Source organism: Pongo pygmaeus, chromosome 18, assembly GCF_028885625.2.
Source record: "Pongo pygmaeus isolate AG05252 chromosome 18, NHGRI_mPonPyg2-v2.0_pri, whole genome shotgun sequence".
In the NCBI taxonomy this organism is placed as follows: domain Eukaryota; kingdom Metazoa; phylum Chordata; class Mammalia; order Primates; family Hominidae; genus Pongo; species Pongo pygmaeus.
Genome location: NC_072391.2, coordinates 45,465,750 through 45,490,101, shown reverse-complemented (window position 1 = coordinate 45,490,101; position 24,352 = coordinate 45,465,750). Strand labels below are relative to the sequence as shown.

Below are 24,352 nucleotides of genomic sequence, written 5' to 3'. Positions count from 1 at the left end.
CCCATTTCTATGAAAAATTTAAAAAATTAGCTGGGCATGGTGGTACCTGCATGTAGTCTCAGCCACTTGGGAGGCTGAAGTTAAAGGATCGCTTGAGCCCAGGAGTTTGAGGGTTACCGTGAGCTATGATACCCACCACTGTACTCCAGCCTGGGCAACCAGAGCAAGACCCTGTCTCTAAAAAAAATTAAAAAAAATAATAAAAAAAATAAAAGCAGAGAAGAAGAAAAGAAAACAGAAAAAGAAAAAAGAATTGTTTTCATTAATATTTACTGGTGATAGATTTTTTTACAACCATACAACTGTTTACTCCCTTTTCTTGAACTTCTTAGCAAATGTTTAAACAACAACAAAAACAACAGACCCCTGATCCACCAAGGGAAAGGTGGTTTGAGTCTAAATTTAAAAAACTCTCCATGTGAGCATCTGAATAAACTCCAGAGCCTGACAGTCACCTTTGGCTGAGGCTGGGGCTGCTCAGAGTGAGAGGCTGCAGACGGGGGAGGAGGGGCTGCTTGGAAAAGTACAGCTATCTCAGTCACACTCTCTCTGGGAATTCACTCCTTTTTCTATTTTCAACATAATTATCCTATTTCCATATGATTTTACAAGATGCAAAGCAAATATTATTAGTACATGTTCTTCTTTGCAAAAAGAAGCCATTTAATCTAATGAAGTACTGTCCATGGTGATGTTTGGACAAGCTGACTTCATACTAAGTCAACATTGAGGGGACTGTCAGAGCTGGCTCTCATGCAGAATTTATGTCAGCATCCCACCTTGGCTCAGCGTGATCCTCCTTCAGAAAGAGTCAGAGACAAAGATGGGAGACTGAGAGAGACCCGGAAGCCGAAAGACCAAGGCTGAGAGGAAAGGCTCCTGGCCGAGTACCCTCGGGGGCTTCCAGGGCCCATTCTGTCCTCTGAAGTGGTCTCTTGGAGCTCACCTCTGTCACCAAGCACTCTTCTTTCTCCCCACCTTGCCTCAAAAGGAGGCTGGGGAAAGCTCGTTTCTTTGCCAGCTTCCTCGATACCCTCTTTTTTCTTCATTCTTCCTCTTTTCTAGGGATATTTGCTTAAAAAAAAAAAAAAAGAAAAGAAAAGAAAAGAAAGAAAGAAAGAAACTTGGCTAGGTGTGGTGGCTCCTCGTGCTTGTAATCCCAGCGCTTTGGGAGGCCAAGGCAGGAAGATCACTTGAGCCCAGGAGGTTGAGGCTACAGTGAGCTATGAGTGTACCACTGCACTCCAGCCTGGGTGAGAGAGGGAGCCCCTGTCTCTTTAAAAAAAAAAAAAAAAAAGGACCCAAAGACCAGGAAATGTGTTGCTGTGCAGAGGCAGGGGGTCCTTGCTTTCTCCTCAACCGGTCCCTGGGGGAAGGAGAGAGAGGGATGCTGGGCTTCTGCCCACCACTCTCCCTAGAGGGCTGCATCTGTTGTAAGCATCAGGCCTGAGGCTGTGTCAAGGAGCCACATTTCACTTCCTCCCCACTCACCCCAACCGGCCCAGAGCCATCAAACTTGCCCAATTCCTAGAGCGGACTCCAGGAGTCCACTTTACCTACTCGGTAAAGGCTTGGCACCTCCCTCTGAAATATTCTTCCCACTTGGGCTCTTCCCCCTACCATCATCGCAATTTCTCCTATACCCACATGCAACCGTATTATTATTTCATTTTATTTCTTTTTTTTTTTTTTTTTTGAAGATAGGGTCTCCCTCCGTCACCCAGGCTGGAGTGCAGTGGCACGACAATGGCTCACAGCAGCCTCAAATTCCTGGGCTCAAGTGATCCTCCAACCTCAGTCTTCTAAGTAGCAGGGGCTACAGGTGTGAGCCACCATGCTCTGCCTCTATTTTTAAAAAACCAGCTTTATGGCCGGGTGCGGTGGCTCATGCCTGTAATCCCAGCACTATGGGAGACCAAGGCGGGTGGATCATGAGGTCAGGAGTTCCAGACCAGCCTGGCCAACGTAGTGAATCCCCATTTCTACTAAAAATACAAAAATTAGCTGGGCGTGGTGGCGTGCGCCTGTAGTCCCAGCTACTCAAGAGGCTGAGGCAGGAGAATCACTTGAACCCGGGAGGCAGAGGTTGCAGTGAGCTGAGATTATGCCACTGCACTCCAGCTTGGGCAACAGAGCAAGACTCCATCTCAAAAAAAAAAATCAGCTTTATAAGGTATAATTTATGTACATTAAAATTTACCATTTCAAGTGTATAGTTTGATACATTTTGATAAATATATGTAGTCTATAGCCTCCACTACAACTACAATATATAGAATATTTCCGTTACCCAAAAAGGTCCTCCATGCCCTTTGGCAGTCACTCCCCTCCCCTCCCAGCCCCTGGGAATGCTGATCTTCCTTCTGTCCTTGTAATTTTGCCTTTTTAACGTTTCATAGAAGAAGAATCACACAGCACCTAGTTTTGTGGGTTTCTTAGTGTGATGCTTTTGAGGTCCATCCAAATTTTTGAATGTATTAATAGTCCATTTCTGCTGGGTGCACTCTCCTGTAATCCCGGCACTTTGGGAGACCAAGACGGGTGGATCACTTGAAGCTAGGAGTTTGAGACCAGCTTGGCCAACATGGTGAAACCCCGTCTCTACTAAAAATACAAAAATTAGCCAGATGTGGCGTATGCCTGTAATCCCAGCTACTCAGAAGGCTGAGGCACAAGAATCACTTGAACTTAGGAGGCAGAGGTTGCAGTGAGCAACATCGGGAGGCAGAGGCTGCAGAGAGATCGCGACATTGCACTCCAGCCTGGGCAACAGAGCGAGATTCCATCTAAAAAAAAAAGTTATTTATTTTCATTTTATTTTATTACATATATAAAATTATATATATGTATATATTAAATATTATAAAAATACATAGTATAAATAACTATTATAAAAATAGAATAAAAATAACTATTATAAAATATATAAAATAAGTAGTATAAAGATTATAAAAATATTTTATATATATATATATTTTTTTTAGCTGGAGTCTCACTCTATCACCCAGGCTGGAGTGCAGTGGCGAGATCTCGGCTCACTGCAACCTCCGCCTCCCAGGTTCAAGCAATTCTCCTGCCTCAGCCTCCTGAGTAGCTGGGATTACAGGCATGCACCACTACGCCCAGCTAATTTTTGAATTTTTAGTAGAGACAGGGTTTCCCCATGTTGGCCAGGTTGGTCTCAAACTCCTAACCTAGGTGATCTGCCCGCCTCAGCCTCCCAAAATGCTGGGATTACAGGCATGAGCCATAGAGCTCAACCTATATATATTTATATATAAATTAAAATATAAAGATAAAAATAACATATATATTATTAGAGAAAGGGACTTGCTCTGTTTCCCAGGCTGGAGTGTAGTGGTGCAATCATAGCTCATTTCAGCCTCGAATTCCTGAGACTCAAGGGATCCTCGCAGCTCAGCCTCCTGAGTAGTGTAGTATAGGCATATGCCACCATGCCCAGGTAATTATTTTTTATTTTTCTTTTTTCTACCAACCCCTGCCTTTTTTTTTTTTTTTTTTGAGACAGGGTCTTACTTTGTTGCCTAGGCTGGAGTGCAGTGGTGTAGTCCTAGCTCACTGCAGCCTTGACCTCCCAGGCTCAAGGGATCCTCCTGCCTTAGCCTCCCAAGTAGCTAGGACTACAGGCACATGCCACTATACCCTGCTAATTTTTGTAGAGATGGGTCTCACTATGTTGCCCATGGTCTTTATAATTTAATTATATATATATATAAATTAAAAATAATATTACACTTACACAAAACTTAGTAGCACTACTATAAATGGAAAACCTTTATACCTTATCATAAATCAACACAGGCAAAAATATTAAAAAGGATAATTTTTAAAGTTACACAATTCCAGCTAGCTCCTGTTGCCTGCTATCTTAGATTCTCTAGAAGTCAAGCCAGGGCTTGAGTATAAGGTGGGGATTCTTGTGCAAGTGATTTACAGGGGGGACTCCTGGTGAAGGAGGGAGGGAAACAGAAAGAGGCTAAGCAAAGGCATGGGGCCAGCTGAAGCTCTGGAACAGGAATGGGACCAGAGTTGAACCACCTCAAGGCGTGAGGGCTGGGCTTTTGTGCCTTGCATCAATCAGTCATTGCCGCATACTTCCCCTCGGGATGATGGTATAATCTCCCACCTATTTCCAGTGAGGCAATTTCCAAAAGAAGGGTGTGGCTGTAAACTGCTAGCTGCCAACATTCACAGCAGCTGGGAGGTGAATGTATCAACTAGGCGAAGGGGATTAGGCAGGACAAGCAGCATCTATTATACCAGTACCAGCCAAAGGCTTTAACCTAAGCTTTCCTCTCTTTTTTCTTTAGACACGGTGTCACTCTGTCATCCAGGCTGGAATGTGCAGTGGTACAGTCATGGCTCACTGCAACCTCAACCTCCCAGGCTCAAGGGATCCTCCTGCCTCAGCCTCCCAAGTAGCTAAGACTACAAGCACACACCACTATGCCCAGCTAATTTTTTATTCTTTGTAGAGATGGGGATCATCACTATGATGCTCAGGCTGGTCTTGAACTCCTGGACTCAAGCAATCCTCCCGCATAGGCCTCCCAAAGTGCTGAGATTACAGGCGTGAACCACCACACCTGTCTGGTTTGCTATCTTTTGGAGTTAAAAAGAAATGAGAAAACGTGGCCAGGCACGGTGGCTCACGCCTGTAATCCCAGCACTTTGGGAGGCCGAGGCTGGTGGATCACTTGAGGTCAGGAGTTTGAGACCAGCCTGGCTAACATGGCGAAGCCCCGTCTCTACTAGAAATACAAAAATTAGCTGGGAGTGGTGGTGCATGCCTGTAGTCCCAGCTACTTAGGAGGCTGAGGCAGGAGAATTGCTTGAACCCAGGAGATGGAGGTTGCAGATTACAGTGAGCCTACATCACACCACTGCACTCCAGCCTGGGCAACAGAGCTCTGTCTCAAAAAAACAAAGAAAGAAAAAAGAAATTAGAAAATGTTAGAGTGATGTTAAAGACAGGTTAGCACCAAATGGAGACTTTCTCCTTAATGTCATCAGATGATGGGAAAGAGAATTGAAAATGGACTAGCTTTCTTACTGATACACTGTTCCTTCATGCTCTGCCTGGTCTTTTTGCCAGCTCAGGTGGCCCAGTGCATCCCACACTTTGGGAAACACTGCTGTAAGGCTTTCAATGGGATCCAGCCTGCCATGGCCCCCTCAGCGCCTCTCTGCAGTGCTTTCTTACTTCCCAGCCATTTCATCCAGCAGCCTCATGTTACACAGATGGCCCACTGTTTGCTCCCAGCTTATTCCCTGCCTTTCCATTGTTCTGCTCTATATTGCAGGAAGCTGTGTTTCCCAGGCTCCCTTGCCAAGTGGCTTTCACATAGCTTTGTGTGTTGGGAGAAAATGGTACAAGACCAGAGTACGGTGGGGTGAGATGTGGGTATCAACCATTTCCCCCCTCTTGCTCTGCACCTTCCACAGTGGCTGTGTATCATCTATGGTTCCAAGCCCTTCTGTAGCTCTGACTCCTGCCAGACAACCCTCACCTCCATGGGGCGAGCTCTCACGGGCAGCCCTGCCAAGGTTCTAGCTGCTGCCACCAACACTGGCTTCTGGGCTTCACCTCCTCAACCTTGGAATAAGAAGCTTCCTGCTGGTGCTAAGCTGTGTTCCTCACTATCCCCTGTTCAGCTTTTCATCCTTCCATTATCTATGTAAGCAATTCTCTGTGTTAAACTCCCTCTGTTGAAAGACCTAGAGTAGTTTCTTAATTCTGACACAGAGAAGCAGCAAGACAGCAGTGAGCTAACCAAGGATTTACAAAGTCATCAATGAGAAGTTCTGCATCAACCAATCCATTGCTAAGGTCATTTGGCTATGAAAGTCACCCAAGGCCAAGACCTCAATTTTTCCCACTTGAAAATCCTTGAATATAGAAGGAGTTGGAGGAGGAGGAGTAATAAACTATTCCTCCAAAAATCCAGATGTGTAATAGTCCCAGCCTTGGCCCTGCACCTCCCCTTCTCCCTCTCTTGGCAATTCCTGACTTGATTAGTTACCAGGACTAATGCCTTTCTGCTGGTTTATCAGAAAAAAAAGTTTCTAATACAAAAAATTAGCTGGGTGTGGTGGCACACGCCTATAATCCCAGCTACTCCGGAGGCTGAGGCATGAGAATTGCTTGAACCTGGAAGGTGGAGGTTGCAGTGAGCCGAGATTGTGCCATTGCCCTCCAGCCTGGGTGACAGAGTGAGACTCTGTCTCAAAAAAAAAGGGGAGTGTTCTCACATGTCCTGTGGGGCCTCTCATGAACAATCAGGATATAAGGAACCAGAGAGAGAGAGATAGACAGATCACAATGGGGCTTAATTTGGAGCCACTTAAACAGATGGTTTTGTGAAACCTAATTCCCTCTTTTATTTCTAAGTGTGCCACTGAGAATTTTAAGACTTGCACACAGCTACTGCTTTCCACTGCAGGTGGGAATTGCCCTCCAGGTGGGGGAACCAGAGAGGGATGCAATCAGTCCCAGGAGGCTAAGGCCAAGGCCAGGACTCTAGTGCTTTGCCTAGGACTTGTTGTCATTTTCTCCTTGGAAATGGGCCATGATTAGAGAGGGCCGGAAAGGAGCGCTGCTCTGGGGAGGTGAGCCAAGCAGCAGATCAGCCTTGTACTGGTGCAGCCACAAGTGCCAGGGAGCACCACTTTGTGTTAGATGTCCTGAGACTTTTCATCAATGCCCTTGCTGGATGGGACTGATCCCGGGCCAGGCACACATGAGGGCCTCCCAGAACGCAGGAGTCTTCCCATTTGTGACATTAGATCTTTAAAAAGTAAAAAAGCCGGGCGCAGTGGCTCGTGCCTGTAATCCCAGCACTTTGGGGGGCCGAGGCAGGTGGATCACTTGAGGTCAGGAGTTTGAGACCAGCCTGGCCAACATAGTGAAACTGCGTCTCTACTAAAAATACAAAAATTAGCCTGGCGTGGTGGTGTGTGCCTGTAATCTCAGCTACTCAGGAGGCTGAAGCAGGAGAATCACTTAAACCCAGGAGGTGGAGGTTGCAGTGAGCAGAGATCGCACGAACTGAACTCCAGCCTGGGCGACAGAGTGAGACTTCATCTCAAAAAAACAAAAAACAAAAATTAATACTTTGTAGATCTGTTACTTATGCAGGTTTTACCCACAGTCTGGGCAAGGGCAGCTTGGTGACCGTGGATTCACAGTAGTGCCAGCACCTCCTCCTTCCTGGGTCCCAGGTTTCCAACAGGGGTGCTCCTGGCAGGGGGCAGCTGGAAATTGCCCCAAGCAAGACTCGCCAAACAGCAAGATGGGTGGCAAGGGTCCAGGAACAGGTTTTGGCAACACAGAGGGAAACACATACTAAGTGAGTTTATTTTTGTTTTTTCCATCTTTAATTGAGTATTTACTTCGTGTCAGGCACTGGGCTAGGCACCTCCCATGCCTTGGCTCATCTAATCAACACAGCAACCCAGGAGTCAGGAGCTATTTTAAATTGCCGTTTTGCAGAGGAGGTGCACCAAGGCTCAGAGATGTAAAGTAACATGCCAAGGTCACACAGCTGCCTGGGGCCCCTATTGCAAGAGCAGTGTCTAAACTCCTCAGCCTGGGAGGCAAAATAAACATCTAGTGAGGCAAGGGTCAGTCACTGAGAGGCAGAGGGAAGTTCCAGCTTGGGGCTGGTGGAAACGTGCTGACGTGAAAGCTGGGCCAAAATAGGCACACAAAAGAGCCAGCTAGGGGTTTGCTCTGCAAAACCAATGATCGGTGTTCTTGGAAGCCGTGTTCCTGCTTCACCTGAAGGCTCTGCCTGGTGTTATCTTTCTTCACATTGACTCTGTCCCAGGAAGCCTTTATTTCTTGCTTACCACAGACAGGATGGAGCAACTGCTCTGTACTAGAGCTTCCTAAGGGCTGCAGGAAACACAGATATTGACAGCACAGGAACTCTGCTCTCAAGAAACCCATAGGGTAAAAGGAAGAGGGACATTTATCCAAATAGAAATGACCAAGCCATGCCTAAGGAGAAGAGTGAGCAAACTGTCAGAGACACAGAAAGGAGGGCTATCAGGGAAGACTTTTCAGAGGAGGTGGTCTTTGAGCTGGACCCAGAAATGGACCGGGGATGCAATGGTTGGATTGAGAGGAAAGGCTAGTCCAGGCTGAGGAAATAGGTACAGAGAAGGAAAGGGTAGGAAATGGTTAGGACAGGGGAGGAGCCAGATGTGGCTGGAATGTGAGCTGTTGGGCTAGAATAGGATAAGATGAGTCTGGAAAGGTAATTTGGGACAGATTATAAAAGCTCTTGACTGAAGAGGCGATATTCCCCCAGCAAGAGAAACGTGATATAAGCTCTTCATGAATGAGAACCTCGGCTCTTACATCAACACCTATCCTCAGAACACTGCTGCAGGACAGGGGTCAGGCTCCCAATTTTACACAGGAGGAAACCAAAGTTTGTAGCAATTCTTACTCTACACTTCCTTCCTCCTCAACCATTAAAGAGGTCTTTCTTGGAGGTCCCCTCTGTTGTCTTGAGGACAACCTAATCCAACCACAGCGTCCTTGTGGCTAAATAAAATTATCATTTCCCCAAGAGAAAGGCTACTCCGAGAAGCATGGGGAAGGGAACAGGGCACAAGACAGGGAGGAAAGAAACCTGGGTTCAGTCTGGATTCTGTCAACAGCCTGTGACCTTGGGGAAGTCACTTCCTCTCTCTGGGTCTTGGTTTCCTCATCTGTAAAGTGAGGAATTGAAGTGAATACTCACCAACTCCCAGAGTCTGTGCATAATTAAATGAGGCCCGGGTGTAGAGGGAGAGAAGGGAAGGAGCGTGCCTTCATTATTTGGTATTTTTGAGTGTGTCCTGGACACTATGCCTCATGCAAAGGACAGGGACATAGGAAAGAATATGGCTCCCTGAGAAGGAGAAAGACAAGTGAAATGACAGAAACAGAGGCATTGAAAACAGCAGGGCTCAAAGTCAGGCTGGAGGTCAGGGAGGGCCTCGCAGAACTGGAGCATGAGCAGCCTGTGAAGGAAGGATAGGAACTCACTGCCCAGCGATCAGGACAGCCAGGGCCTTCCAGGCAGGGGAGCTGTGTGGACGACGCAAGGAAGGAGGCAACTGCGTGTGTGTTCAGGCAGGTGCAAATATGGATTGGTAGTGGGGTAAGGAGGACCCTGGAGAAACAGATCGGGCTGGAGAGGTCAACCAGGCCTCGTGGCCAGGGAGAAGTTCTGACCCGGGGGTCTGATCAATAACTGATGGCAGGCTGATTAGAGGACCTCCCACCCCCGAAGAGGCTCCCTGTCCCCCTGTGCAGTTCTCACCTCCCCACCAAGGCAGAAAGACTCAGCACAGCTGCCTCTTATGTGCAGGCTGGAGGAGAAGAGCAGGGCTCCAGGTGGGAGTCACAGAGGCCCTTGGTTGGTGCAAAATTGAGGAAACTAGGACACCTGCTCTCTGCCTGACAGAACTCTGCAAACTGCAGCCTGAGTGTGCACAGCATTAAAACTGTGATTTCAGGCCTTGCACGGTGGCGCATGCCACCACTTTGGGAGGCCGAGGTGGGTGGATCACTTGAGGCCAGGAGTTCGAGACCAGCCTGGGCAACATGGCAAAACCCTGTCTCTACTAAAACTGCAAAAATTAGTCGGGCATGGTGGCACATGCCTGTAATCCCTGCTACTCGGGAGTCTGAGGCATGAGAAGCACTTGAACCTGGGAGGTGGAGGTTGCAGTGAGCTGAGATGGCGCCACTGCACTCCAGCCTGGGCAACAGAGTGAGACTCCGTCTCAAAAAAACAAAAACAACTATCATCTGAGCCAAAGAGAATGCAAAATCCGGCAGCATGGATTCAGGACTCAGGGCTCTATCCCAGGGCGCATCTCTCCAGGCCAGGTGTAAGCATTCAATAAATATGTTAACTTTTTATTTACTCTTTATTTTGTTTGTTTATTTTTGTAGGGAACAGGGCCTCGCTATGTTGCCCAGACTGGTCTTGAACTCCTGGCCTCAAGTAATCCTCCCGTTTCGGCCTCTCAAAGCGCTGGGATTACAGGGATCAGCCACTGCCCCATGCCAAAATGTTAACTTCTTTACATATTAATGCCCCATCCCCAGAGCCAATAAGATTACCAGCTTCATGAGGGCAAAGACAGTGTCTCTGCCACCTTTATAGCCCTCTTAACTGTTGGCCTCCTGCTTTGAAGTTCCACAGAACTGAGTTCTGTGCCAAGCTGGGCTACTTCCTGCTATGTGACGTGACAAGCCACTCGTCCTCTCTGACTCTGGAGAACAGGGATGATCAAGCCCAGGCCAGAGTGTTGGAAGGATCTTTGAGTGATTCCCACTCCCCTGCACTCCATTGAGGCAGCAATTGTGACTATTGTTATTGTGATCTCTAAGTGGATGAGGAAGTAGACCTTGGGTGAGACTTCCCCTTTCTGGGTTTCCAGTTTCTTCAGCTATAAACAAAGGTGCTCGACTTGTCTTTGGTTCCACTTGGAACATCTCTGTGACCAGAAGAGATGTTCCAGGATCTTCTTGCAAGAGGATTCTCCTGGCTGCTGGCTTCCCAAGAAGCACCCTTGCCCTAGGATCCATGGAAGTGATAAGAAACATGGTGGTCCTAAGTTCTTAGACTCTTAGAGCAAAAAGTTCATGAATCCTTCCATGGATGCGCTTTAGGGGTGGCCCAGGAGCCTCCTAAATTGGGTGCAAAATGTTATGAGTACATTTAATAGGGAGAAGGCCCTATTAATTGCCATTTTAATTCACAAAACCTGTCTACTCTCCTAAAGGGTCCTTGAAGGTGTGCGCTGAATCTCCAGGACTCAGTCTAGTGTATATTTTTGTGGAGTGAAGTAAATGAACATTTGTGAACTGACATCCTGCTTCAGCTGTGTGTTTTGTCCAAGGTGTGAAAAAGACCTGAATTTAAGGTGACTTCTGTTAATTCCATGGCAAACCTCTTTCAACAGACAAAATTACAACAAATTTAGTTTAAAGATCTTAATTGGCTTTTATTTGTGATTCCAGAATCAGGCAACACTTATTTCATAAGACAGATGAGTGCTCTGGTAAGCTGAGCAGAGGAGCTTGGTTTTATTTTATTTATTTTTTTAATTAATTAATTTTTTTTTTTTGAGATGGAGTCTCGATCTGTCTCTTAGGCTGGAGTGTAGTGGCACCATCTCAGCTCACTGCAACCTCCACTTCCCGGGTTCAAGTGATTCTCCTGCCTCAGACTCACGAGTAGCTGGAATTAGAGGCATGCACCACTGCGCCCGGCTAATTTTTGTATTTTTAGTAGAGATGGGGTTTCACCACATTGTCCAAGATGATCTTGAACATCTGACCTCAGGTAATCCGGCCACCTTGGCCTCCCAAAGTGCTGGGATTACAGGCGTGAGCCACCGCACCCGGCCCGGAACTTGGTTTTATAAACAGAGGGGCTTGAGGGAAGCAGAAAGAGAAAACAGAAAGTGAATAGGTCATTTCAAAGCCACTTTGCTTGTAAAAGTTAAAGCAGAGGGGACTTTTTTTTATCATGCCAGCTAAAACCAGACTGTTTGGGGATTTGGCTATTATCACTCTCTCTCTGTCCTGATTTCTTGGAAGGTCAGATAAACAACTTACTTTCTGTTTGGTGGTGTGGAACTTCACATGAGTGACTCCATTCTGGTTTGGTCTGTTGAGCCTGGTGCAGGAGCTCGGTCCAAACCAATGGCCTCCTAAAAATCTTATTTCATACCCCAATAATTTTTAGATTACAACATCCTACTGTTTATCAAATTTTATGCAGTTTCCTATACTCCTCTGTATTCCCCTTGCCTCATAATGTCTACAAATGCTGATGAGTATAAACTGCTTAAAGCATAAAATATATTAAAAATAATTTTGTTGGAACATCTTTAAGACTCTCCTAGCACCATTGAAAGTTGTTGGTGCTTCCCCCATGGTACTGAAAAACTGAGATTTAGAAATACCATTGCCTACTTTAGGAAATATAGTTAAAGGGAAAATGCGGGTTATAGCCTGTGTCCTAGAAACATTTCAAAGCCAAAAGGTCTTTTAGACATTCTGTGGGTCTTGGTGACATGGTTTGGTAGCCAGGGCAAAGAGGTGCTCTGGCCTCAAAACATCAGAAGGCCCTTCTCAGCACTGCTTGACTATATCATACAATGTAGCGCTTGTTTATTGTCTTGTATTATTTTAATTTTTTTTTTTTTTTTTAGTTTCCTTCCATCCTGGTCAATTGCATTGTTTTTAAGGTCTGTATTATTAAAATAATAGATGCACAAGGTAATAAATTATTATTACTATTATTTTGAGACAGAGTCTTGCTCTGTGCCCAGGCTGGATGGAGTACAGTGGTGCAATCTCGGCTCACTGCAACCTCTGTCTGCCTCCCGGGTTCAAGCGATTCTCCTGCCTCAGCCGCCCGACTACAGGTGTGCACCACCATGTCCAGCTACACTTTTGTATTTTTAGTAGAGACGGGGTTTTGCCATGTTGCCCAGCCTGGTCTCAAACTCCTGAGCTCAGGCAATCAGCCCACCTTGGCCTCCCAAAGTGCTAGTATTACAGGTGTGAGCCACTGCACCTGGCCTACATGGTAATAAATTAAATAGCTCAGCATTACTGATGACAACAGTCTTTCATCCCATGCCTCCCAACCTCAGAAGTCGTCTTTTCACCACTAGAAATCTGAGAATCTGAGTCTTTTTTTTTTTTTTTTTTTTGAGATGAGGTCTCTCTATGTTGCCCAGGCTGGTCTTGAACTCCTGGGCTCAAGTGATCCTTCTGCCTCAGCCTCCCAAAGTGCTGGGATTGCAGGCGTGAGCCACTGCACCCAGCTTAGGATCTGAATTCTTTTTTTTTTTTTTTGAGATGGAGTCTCACTCTATTGCCCAGGCTGAAGTGCAGTGGCGCCATCTCGGCTCACTGCAACCTCTGCCTCCCAGGTTCAAGCGATTTTCCTGCCTCAGCCTCCCAAGTAGCTGGGATTACAGGCGTGTGCCACCATGCCCAGCTACTTTTTGTATTTTTAGTAGAGACAGGGTTTTGCCATGTTGGCCAGGCTGGTCTTGACCTCCTAACCTCAGGTGATCCTCCTGCCTCAGCCTCCCAAAGTGCTGGGATTACAGGTGTGAGCCACTGTGCCTGGCCTGGATTTGAATTCTTTAGGTGGCTAATTCCACCTTGGAAGACATCTATTGACTCATACAATGAAACATGAGAATTTAACTCTCACTTTACCTCCCTAGTTTCCTCCATGTTTGACACTTCTAGTATTACTTTTACTTCATCTATTGGTTACTATTGTTCATTTACATATTCAGGATTTTATATCTTCTCCATCAACCTGACATACTCTCTTCACTCCTCACTTTGTAAGACAGAACCCATTAGCATTTTCTCCACACTTTTTCCTCCACTTCCCATACTTCTTTTCTCAGCTACACTTATAGTACAACATAAAGAAAAGTGCACATATCATGAGAACAGATTGATGAATTTTCATAAATGGAACTGGTTTCATAAATAGAACTGTTACAGTAGGTAGCTAGACATGAGCAGGCAGAAGAGGCCATCTCCCACCATGACTGTCAGGCATCTGTCAGGTGATGGTCAGGCAGTTGTTACACTCTCTCTGAGATCATTATTGGTCACAGCCAGCACCAGGCAAAGGTAGTCTCCCAACAGATAGAAAAACCCTGAAGCTGGTGATTAGCTTCCTAATAAGATCTCAGAAGCTGGGTGAGTGGGCTCACACAGGCACACTAAGAGGCAAAATTAGAGTTTAACTGGTTCCTTATAGGAACACTCAACTGGAGAGGGAAGAAGCCTCAAGTGAGCATGCGCACAACTCCAGGAAACACACTGTGCATACTCCTTTCCCAAGTGCTGGCAGGCCACTGCACTTGCGGACAGCCCACCCCAAGGGAAGAATCAGGGAGAAGGGAACCAACACCCCCAGAAACATGCCAATATATAAAACCCCAAGTCAAAGGTCAAAACAGTGTATTTGATCTCTCAAGTCACACACTTGGCCCTATTCCAAGTGTACTTTACTTCCTTTCATTCCTGCTCTAAAACTTTTTAATAGGCTGAGCACGGTGGCTCATGCCTGTAATCCCAGCATTTTGGGAGGCCGAGGCAGGCAGTTCACTTGAGGCCAAGGAGTTCGAGACCAGCCTGGCCAACATGGTGAAACCCCATTTCTGCTAAAAATACAAAAATTGGCCAGGCACAGGGGCTCACGCCTGTAATCCCAGCACTTTGGGAGGCTGAGGCGGGTGGATCACCTGAGGTCAGGAGTTTGAGACCAGCTGGCCAACATGGTGAAACCCTGTCTCTACTAAAAATACAAAAAATTAGTTGAGCATGGTGACAGGCCCCTGTAATACCAGCTACTCGGGAGGCTGAGGCAGGAGAATTGCTTGAACCCAGGGGGTGGAGGTTGCAGTGAGCCGAGATGGCGCCACTGCACTCTAGCCTGGGCAACAGAATGAGACTCCATCTCAAAAAAAAACAACAAAAAAATCTGGATCATGAGCCATGGCTACAAGGGAAGGGGGCCTGGAAACAGAGTCTGCAATGGAAACAGAATCATTCATCATTCATGCATCAGCCCCTTAAGATGGCACACAGGCAGCCTCAAATAAAATCTGGTTCCATGAGGAAAAAAGAAGGGAGAGAATCGTTTAGGGGTAGGTAACTGTTTGCATCTACCACAGACACCCACATCTATACCAGAGGTACACACATTCCTGTGAAACTCACACGCTCACCCCCACACCTGCCCAAGCAGAGAGAAGAGGCTCCCCTCTCTGCTCCCAGAGCCCCCGTGGACTCCTCAGTGTTGGTGTTAATTACCCAGCTTGGAGCTGCTTGGTCTCTGTCTTGTCTCAGGACTGTGAATTCCACGCAGGAGGGATTGTGTGGTCATCTTAGAATCTCCAGAGCCTGACCTCCAACAGGGCATTTGAGACCTACTGAGGAATGAGGGAAAGACAGGAGAGAGGGAGAGGTGGAGGGAGGCAGGATAGGCAGGAGAAACAAGGGAGTCATTAGTATCTTTTGGATTAACTTTTCTGGCCCCTGAGAACAATGTCTGTTGATTTTGGATTCTGGAGCTTTTAGTATAGTCTGGTCTAAATTGGAGTTCACAGAACACCCAGAATGCAAAGCGAACATGGCTTCTTTAGTTTTTCAGTGTCCAATGAGCTCTTTACATTGCAGAGAGGTGAGGGTGAGAAAGGAGAGCTGCGTCTGCTCCAGCTGTGTCTGTGTCTGGCAAACAGGAGCCCAGGGCAATGATTTCTCAGCTCCTTTAAGGCCCACCCCTTCTCTTCCCCAGGATGGTGCCTTGGTACAGAGGGTCACTGAGTCCTGGAGATGACAGAAGGGTCATTCCCATCTAGGTAGGGTCCTATGGACGTGCATTGGTCTCTGAAGCTGAGCATCTCCTCTGCCCTGCCCCTGGGACTGGCGATGCTGAAGTGTGAGTGTACGTCTGGCACCATCCGTGCTCTGGGCCGTAGAGGCCTCAGCACCCAGCCAGGCCTCTGAGGGTCCACGGGCTCTCTCAGGCTCTCTGCGTCTCCTTGCTGGGACCTGGGGAAACCTCCAGGTCCCTGAATGCCACACCTTGAAGAGCCAAGGGGTTCTGCCCTAGACTCATTTTTGTAGCTTTGTTTGACACCATGTTCTCGCCATCTCTTCAGTCTTTTGTTAAAAATGTTACCAAACCACAGGATAGGCCTCCCAGGGCTGGCAGCCTCCCCCAGACAGTGTCCAGGGAAGCAGATCATGAGCCTTCATGTCTTCAGGCTTCATTGCTCCCAGCTGGGTGAGCCTGAATCCCCTTCTCACCTAGGCAGAGCCCCAAAGAGCAATGAACATGAAGGGCCCAACCATCTCACCTACCTCAAGATCCCTGCTTCTCACAATCCTGTGAGGAGGAAAGAACAGGCTTTTCATGTTTTCCTCTGTATGACTGAGACTTCCACATTTGCACTAAGCCACACCCTCCTCTCTGACTGCAGTTTCACAGCTCAACTCTGGTTGCAGATAGGGTAGCTGCAGGGAGAGAAGCCAGCCCACCAGTGTGGGAACATAAGCATTATTTCAAAATATCAGGCTGGGCACAGTGGCTCACACTTGTAATCCCAGCACTTAGGGAGCCCAAGGAAGGAGGAGCACTTGAGCTCAGGAGTTTGAGATCAGCCTGGGCAACATGATAAAACCCCGTCTCTATAAATAATACAAAAGTTAGCCAGGCGTGGTGGCATGTGACTGTAGTCCCAGCTGCTCAGGAGGCTGAGGTTGGGTGGGAGGATGGCTTGAGCCTGGGAGGTCAAGGCTACAGTGACAGACCTGCACTCCAGCCTGGGTGACAGAGTGAGACCCTGTTCTCAAAAAAAAAAAAAAAAAAAACATACCGGTACAAAATGAACCCAGATACACTTGAAAATAAGAACTTTTTACTAAAAAATACAGGGTAGCCAGGCACGGTGGTGCATGCTTGTAATCCCAGCTACTCAGAAGGCCAAGGCAGGAGAATAACTTGTGCCCAGGAGGCAGAAGTCGCAGTGAGCCGAGATCGCACCACTGTGCTCCAGCTTGGGCAACAGAGCAAGACCCTGTTTCAAGAAAATAGATAAATACAGGGATCTCTCACATGGATCTCAAGGCAGGCAATGAAGTCTACTTAATTCAAATCAAATGGCAGGATGAGGCAGTCCCACAGTCCCCTGCAGTAATGAACACGTCATTTCTCAGTCTCAAAGACAGATTCTCAGGACAGAATCAGTTGGCCAGTCTGGGTCCTGACCAGGGAGTGGGATCATGTGGTACAAATGTGGCTTCCAGGGAGCCACCAAGGTGGGAGACGACATTGTGGGGGCAGTTTCCTTAGGAGGAACAATGGTTTCCGGGCTAGGCAGACACCTTTCATATTGTCCACTTTGATAGAGACCCAAACAAATAATTGATGAAAATGAACTTAGGTTCTCAGAGCAATATAAACATACTTCATTAAATATGAGCTTTGTCAAAGAAAATACAAATGCTGTTTTAGCCCATATTCAGTGTAAATATGTGGCTTTCTAAATATTTTCTGTATTAGAAAGATAGTTGACTTGCCACTTCCACCACTGTTAATTATTTTGTAGGACATTTACACGTCCTGCCTCTCCTGCATAGGAGTCATGAGGTCCAGAAGCTTTGTAGGTGTTAAAGGAAAAAAAGAGTGATGAGGTGACCATGGACTCTAAGATCTGACACCAAAAGTAAAAGCAACAAAAACGTAGATAAATTGGACTTTGTGAAAATGTAAAGCTTTTTAAAAATTACTTTTTTTTAATTTTTTATTTTTTATTTTTATTTATTTTTGTTTTTTTTTTGAGACAGGGTCTTACTCTGTCACCCAGGCTGGAGTGCAGTGGCATGATCTCGGCTCACTGAAACCTCTGCCTCCTAGATTCAAGCAATTCTCCTACCTCAGCCTCCCCAGTAGCTGGGATTACAGGTGCTACCATACCCAGCTAATTTTTGTATTTTTGTAGAGACCAGGTTTCATCATGTTGGCCAGGCTGATCTCAAACTCCTGACCTCAAGTGATCCACCCGCCTTGGCTTCCCAAAGTGCTGGGATTACAGGTGTGAGCCACTGTGATGGTGTCACTCCAGCTTGGGTGACAGGGTGAGACCCTGTCTCAAACTGGTACAAAATGAACCCAGGTACACTTGAAAGTAAGAACTTTTTGTTAAAAAGATACAGGGTAGCAAGGCATGGTGGTGCAAGCCTGTAATCCCAGCTACTCAGAAGGCCAAGGCAGGAGGATCGCTTGAGCCGAGGTTCTTCCTAAGGGGTACAGAGTTTCTGTTCTTGGTAATGGAAAAATTTTAGACATAGTGGTGACGGCTCTGCAATATTGTGAATGTGATTAATGCCACTAAATGGTGCACTTAAAAAGAGTCAAAATCACATATTTTATATTGCATATATTTTACCATAATTAAGAGAAAAGAAACAATGAGAATGCTGAGTGAAAATTCTCAGTGCTACTGGTGCAGGGCTGCACCAAATTCCCCAAACATGGGAGCCAGGCCTGCTGAAATTACTACATCATTAGTTCTGTTCGTTTCGTTTGACAAAAATAAACAGGCATGTAAGAAGAAAGAAAAAGGGACATGGTTATCTGTACCCTCTCTCATCTTGATTTGGAAGGGGAAATACCACATTGTAATTGTCATGAGTTGTAATTAAAAGGTATGGGGAGATGACTGCATGGCAAGGTTCCCCTTTGAGGCATCATAATGCTATTAGGTGCTTATCTCTGGTTAAAAATGAGAGCTGCATCCGTGCATTATGGTAGTTAAGCAGTCTTTCGCCATGTGTGTATCCATATCTAAAAGTGTGGTTATTTGCGTGGCTGAGTACCCTGGACCGAAAGAAATTCACCCTATGACAACTGGAGTCAACAGACTCTGAAATCTATTTCTGTCAAATATCTAAAGTAATACTACTATGCTGTTATAAAACAATTATGTTTGATCCAGCAATTTCAATTCTGGTTATGTACCCCCCAAAAATGAAAATGTGCATCCACAGAAAAATTTTTTACATGTTCATAGAAGCTTTATTCATAATAACCAAAAAGTAGAAACAACCAAATGTCCATCAACTAATAAATGGATAGATAACATGCAAGATAACCATACAATGGATTATTATTCACCAAAAAAAGGAACGAAGAACTAATACATGCTACATTTATGAACTTTGAAAACATTATGTTAGGGCCAGATGCGGTGGCCCATGCCTGTCATTCCAGCACTTTCGGAGGCCAAGGTGGGCAGATCACCTGAGGTCAGGAGTTTGAGACCAGCGTAGCCAACATGGTGAAACCCTATCTCTACTAAAAATACAAAGATTAGGCTGGGCACGGTGGCTCATGCCTGTAATCCCAGCACTTTGGGAGGCTGAGGTGGGCAGATCACCTGAGTTCGTGGGTTTGAGACCAGCCTGACCAACATGGAAAGACCCTGTCTCTACTAAAACTACAGAATTAGCCAAGCACGGTGGTACATGCCTGTAATCTCAGCTACTCGGGAGGCTGAGGCAGGAGGTGGAGGTTGTGGTGAGCCAAGATCATGCTATTGCACTCCAGCCTGGGCAACAGAGCAAGACTCCATCTCAAAAAAAAAAATAAAAAATAAATAAGAAAAAGAAAAGAAAACATGTTAAGTAAAAGAAGCCAGTCACGAAAGGCTATTTATTATATTGACTCCACTTATTTGAAATGTCCAGAATGGATAAATCTATACAGACAGAAAGTAGATTAATGGTTGCCTAGGGGTGGGGGGCTGGGGGATCAGGGACTGAAGGGTGATAGCTAATGGATATGGGGTTTCTTTTTAATGACGAAATGTTTTAAAAATAATTTGTGATGACCATCGAACAATTCTATGAATATACTAAAAAAATTGAATTGTATACTTTATTATTGTTAGTGACTCTGTCACTCAGGCTGGAGTACAGTGGCACGATCACAGCTCACTGCAGCCGCAATCCCCCAGGCTCAAGCAATCCCCCCACCTCCCAGCCTCCCGAGTAGCTGTGACTATAAGCACATGCCACTATGCCTGGCTAATTTTTGTATTATTTGTAGATGTGGAGTTTCACCACGTTACCAGGCTGGTCTCGAACTCCTGGGCTCAGGCAAGCTGCCTGCCTTGGCCTCCCAAAGTGCTGGGATTACCCATGAGCATCTGTGTCCAGCCTGAATTTTATACTTAAAAAGAGTGAACTGTATGGTATGTGAATTATATATCAATAAAGGTGTTATTGTAGAATACCCCCTCCATTCCCATTCCCCCCAAAACCCCCACACACAGAATAAAATGAAAAGGTCTGCATGGCTGGCTGACTAGATGTGAGGACTAAGTCAGAGCAAGGTCCACACAGTCTGAATCTGATCTGCCACGTGCATAATTCCCTATGGGCTACAATGTTCTAGTTTTTGTGATTTTTGGAATATCATTGCTAAGATGAACACATATGCATTGCATTAAATTAAACAAAATGCAGAAATCTAAATTACAAAACCTGCATGTATTTTAAAACCAACGATAAGTGGTTTAAATTGCATTTGACAGATCATTTATTTAGAGACGCAGAGAGATAATTACGCTTCTTGAGTTGCATTCATGTAATTTTTTTTTTTGAAATGGAGTCTTGCTTTGTCACCTAGGCCGGAGTACAGTGGCGTGATCTCAGCTCATGGTAACCTCCACCTCCCGGGTTCAAGTGATTCTCCTGCCTCAACCTCCTGAGTATCTGGAATTACAGATGCACGCCACCACACCAGGCTAATTTTTGTATTTTTAGTAGAGAAGGGGTTTCACCATGTTGGTCAGGCTGGTCTCGAACTCCTGACCTCGTGATCCACCTGCCTCGGCCTCCCAAAGTGATGGGATTACAGGCATGAGCCACCACGCCCAGCCTCATGTAATCTTTTAAATATTGAGATATAATTCACATATTATACATTTCACACAGTTAAAATATTCAATTCAATCATTTTTCATTTCTTCCACAGGTGTGCAACCATCAACACAACCAATTTTAGGACATTTTATTTAACCCCAAAAGGAACTGTATAACCTTTGGCAATCATCCTTTATTACCCCACCCACTTCCCCAGCCCTGGGAAACCACTTATCTTTATATAGATTTGTTTATTCTGGACATTTCCCACAAATGGAATCATATCTTTGGTCTTTTGTGACTGGCTTCTTTCGTTAGCATAATGGGTTTTTTTTGTTTGTTTGTTTTGTTTTATAGAGACAGAGTCCCACTCTGTTGCTCAGGCTGGTCTCAGTCCTCCTACCTATGCCCTCCAAAGTGCTGAGATTACAGCTGTGAGCTACTGTACCTGGCATATCATGTTTTCAAGGTTCATTTATGTTGCAGGATATATTCTTATTTTTTGTTTTTTTGTTTTATGGTTTTTTTTTTTTTTTTTGAAATGGAATCTCTCTCTGTAACCCAGTCTGGAGTGCAGTGGCGTGATCACGGCTCACTGCAACCTCTGCCTCCAGGGTTCAAGTAATTCTCCTGCCTCAGCCTCCCTAGTAGCTGGGACTACAGGCGCATACCACCACACCCGGCTAATTTTTGTATGTTTGGTAGAGACAGGGTTTCACCATGTTGGCCAGGCTGGTCTCGAACTCCTGACCTCAAGTTATCCACCTGCCTCAGCCTCCTAAAGTGCTGGGATTACAGGCATGAGCCACCACGCCCGGCTATTCTTTTTTGTTGATGAGTAATATTCCGTTGTATAAATAGACCACATTTTATTTCTCCATGCATCATTTGGTGGACATTTAGGTCATTACTACTTCATGGCTATTATGAATAGCCGTATGAATGCTTTCATGAATATTCGTGCTCAAGTTTTCACGTGAACATGTGTTTTCAATTTTCTTGGTATATGCTCAGGAGTGGAATTGCTGGGTCATATGGCAGCTTTCTTCGAGGAACTGTCAGACTGTTTCCCAAAGCAGCTGCACCACTTCACATTCTCACCAGCAGTAGTGAGGGTTCCAATTTCTCCGCATCCTTGCCGACACTTTTCATTATCTTTTTCAGTATAGCCATTGCAGTGGATGTCAAGTGGTATCTTATGTGGTTATAATTCCTAATGGCTAAGGATGTTGACCTTTTTTTCCAGTTTACTTTTGAATTCTCTCTAACTCCCCTGTGCCTGCTTATTTAGGTCCTAGCCATCTCTTTTCTTTCTTTTTTTTTTTTTTTCAAGGGACAAGGTCTTGCTCTGTGGCCCAGGCTGGAGTGCAGTGGCACAATCACAGCTCACTGCAGCCTCAAACTCCTGGACTCAAGCCATCCTCCTCCTTCAACCTCCTGAGTAGCTGGCACTATGGCACTATTTTTTGTAAAGAGAGGGTCTTGCTATGTTGGCCAGGCTGGTCTCAAACTCCTGGGCTCAAGCCATCCTCCCACCTCAGCCTCCTGAGTAGTTGCAATTACAGGCTCCAGCCACTGCACCTGGCACTCACTGCACCTGGCACTCACCGTCTCCTCTCTGACTGATTTGCATGCCTCCTAACTGGGCTTTCCATTTTCCATTTCACTCCCTATGATGCAATCCTGGACCATGTCACTTTCTGTTTAAAACCTTGAATGACTTCCTATGCCCACAGGACAGAGCCTGAACTTTGAAGTATGGCATTCAAGACCCTTCACAGTCAATCTCCACCCTGTCTTTCTGGGTGCCATTTCCCTCTGTCCCCTCCAGTGCAGCCATCCTGTGCCTTTGCCCATGCTGTTCTCTCTTATAATCCCTTCCCTGAAGTGTCCCTAGTCAGTACCTACTTATCCTTTAAAACCTAGCTCAGGCAGGGTGCAGTGGCTCACGCCTTTAATTCCAGCACTTTGGGAGGACAATGTGGGAAGATGGCTTGAGTTCAGGAGTTCGAGACCAGCCTGGGCAACATGGTGAAACCCTGTCCCTATGAAAAATACAAAAATTAGCCGGGCATGGTGCTGTGTGCCTGTAATCCCAGCTACTTGGGAGGCTGAGGTGGGAGGATCACTTGAGCCCAGGAGGCTGAGGCTGCAGTGAGCTGTGATTGTATCATTGCATTTTAGACTGGGCAGCAGAGTGAGACTCTGTCTTAAAAAAAAAAAAAAAAAGAACCCTGGCTCAAACAGAAACTTCTGAGTGAAGCCTGTCTAAGATCACCTCCAGACAGGGCCCTTCTGCTGTACAACTCCAGGGAAGGTGATTCTCATGGTCATCTATGTCAGGATCAGCAAAGTCCAGCCCATAGGCCAAATCCACAAATCCAGCCCACCACCTGTTTTTGTGTGTTGCATGAACTAAGAATGATTTTCATTTTTGAACAGATGTAAATAATTAAAAAGTAAAATGAAAAGTGGAATACAGCCATGCTTATTTGTTTACATATTGTCTATTGCTACTTTCGTGCTACAAGAGCAGAGATGGTGGCCCACAAAGCATAAAATATTTACTATTGGCTGGGTGCAGTAGCTCACACCTGTAATCCCATCATTTTGGGAGGCCAAGGCAGGAGGATCTCGAGGTCAGGGGTTCGAGACCAGCCTGGGCAACGTGGTGAAACCCTGTATCTATTAAAAATACAAAAATTAGCCAGGCATGATGGCGCACGCCTGTAATCCCAGCCACTCCAGAGGCTGAGGCAGGAGAATTGCTTGAACCCAGGAGGCAGAGGTTGCAGTGAGCCAAGATGGTGCCACTGCACTCCAGCCTGGGCGAGAGAGCAAGACTCCGTCTGGAAAAAAAAATAAAATAAAATAATATTTTATATATATATATATAATATATATATATATATATTATCCGGCCATTTACAAAACAAGTTTACCAAAGCCTGGTCTATGTTAGTGGTACCCTGGAGTTGTGCAGTGTACAACCTATACAGATGTACACCAGCAGCTTTGCCTGCAGGCTCTCCTGGAACTGTTCATAACCTCTACTCTAGTATTTAGTATATAATACAATAATTTGTCCTCTTCCCCTACAGACCTTGTACTCAAATAACTGAGACTGACTCTCTGAGTCCTGCTTATCTTTGTATCCTCAGTGGATAGACCAAGGTCTGGCACAGAGAAGGACCTCAATAAATGTCTGTGTTACTCCACTCAATTAACTATTTCCCAGACACTGAAGATGAACTAATAATAAAACACGATTACTATTTCAGGATTACTTAACTCATAAGTAAAAACGGCAGTACTATGACTAGCAAAAATCATAGATCTATTGTTTCTGACTTTATTTTATTTTTATTTATTTATTTTTTTATGAGACAGAGTTTCGCTCTTTTGCCCAGGCTGGAGTGAAGTGGTATGATCTCGGCTCACTGCAAACTTTGCCTCCCGGGTTCAAGCAATTGTCCTGCCTCAGCGTCCCAAGTAGCTGAGATTATAGGTACCCAGCACCACTCCTGGCTAATTTTTGTATTTTAGTAGAGACAGGGTTTCAGCATGTTGGCCAGGCTGGTCTCAAAATCCTGACCTAAGGTGAGCCACCCACCTCGGCCTCCCAAAGTGCTGGGATTACAGGCATGAGCCACCACACCCGGCCTATTTTATTTTATTTATTTATTTTTGAGACAGGGATCTCACTTGAACTGACTCAAACTAGATTCTTTTTTAGCTCACTGTAGCCTCTAACTCCTGCAGCACAAGTGATCCTTTCAACTAAGCCTCCCAAATAGCTGGGAGTACAGCTGTGCAACACCACACCTTGCTACGTTTTTC

General features: G+C 45.7%; 2 long non-coding RNA genes across 5 annotated transcripts in view; one reads left to right on the top strand and one right to left on the bottom strand.

The window, feature by feature from the left end:
• The window catches only part of LOC134738589 (uncharacterized), a 53,737-nt gene that overhangs the window by 5,724 nt on the left and 23,661 nt on the right, over window positions 1-24,352 (top strand). The gene's annotated exons all lie outside the window — the stretch shown is intronic.
• LOC129014995 (uncharacterized) lies at window positions 11,012-16,260 on the bottom strand. Of its 2 annotated transcripts, none has more exons than XR_008494487.2 (3): window positions 15,947-16,260; window positions 14,894-15,012; window positions 11,012-11,466 (listed from the first exon to the last, which is right to left on the bottom strand). It is a non-coding gene; the product is annotated as an uncharacterized LOC129014995 (long non-coding RNA). The 2 variants fall into 2 exon arrangements; XR_008494488.2 differs by having other exon boundaries at window positions 14,894-15,009.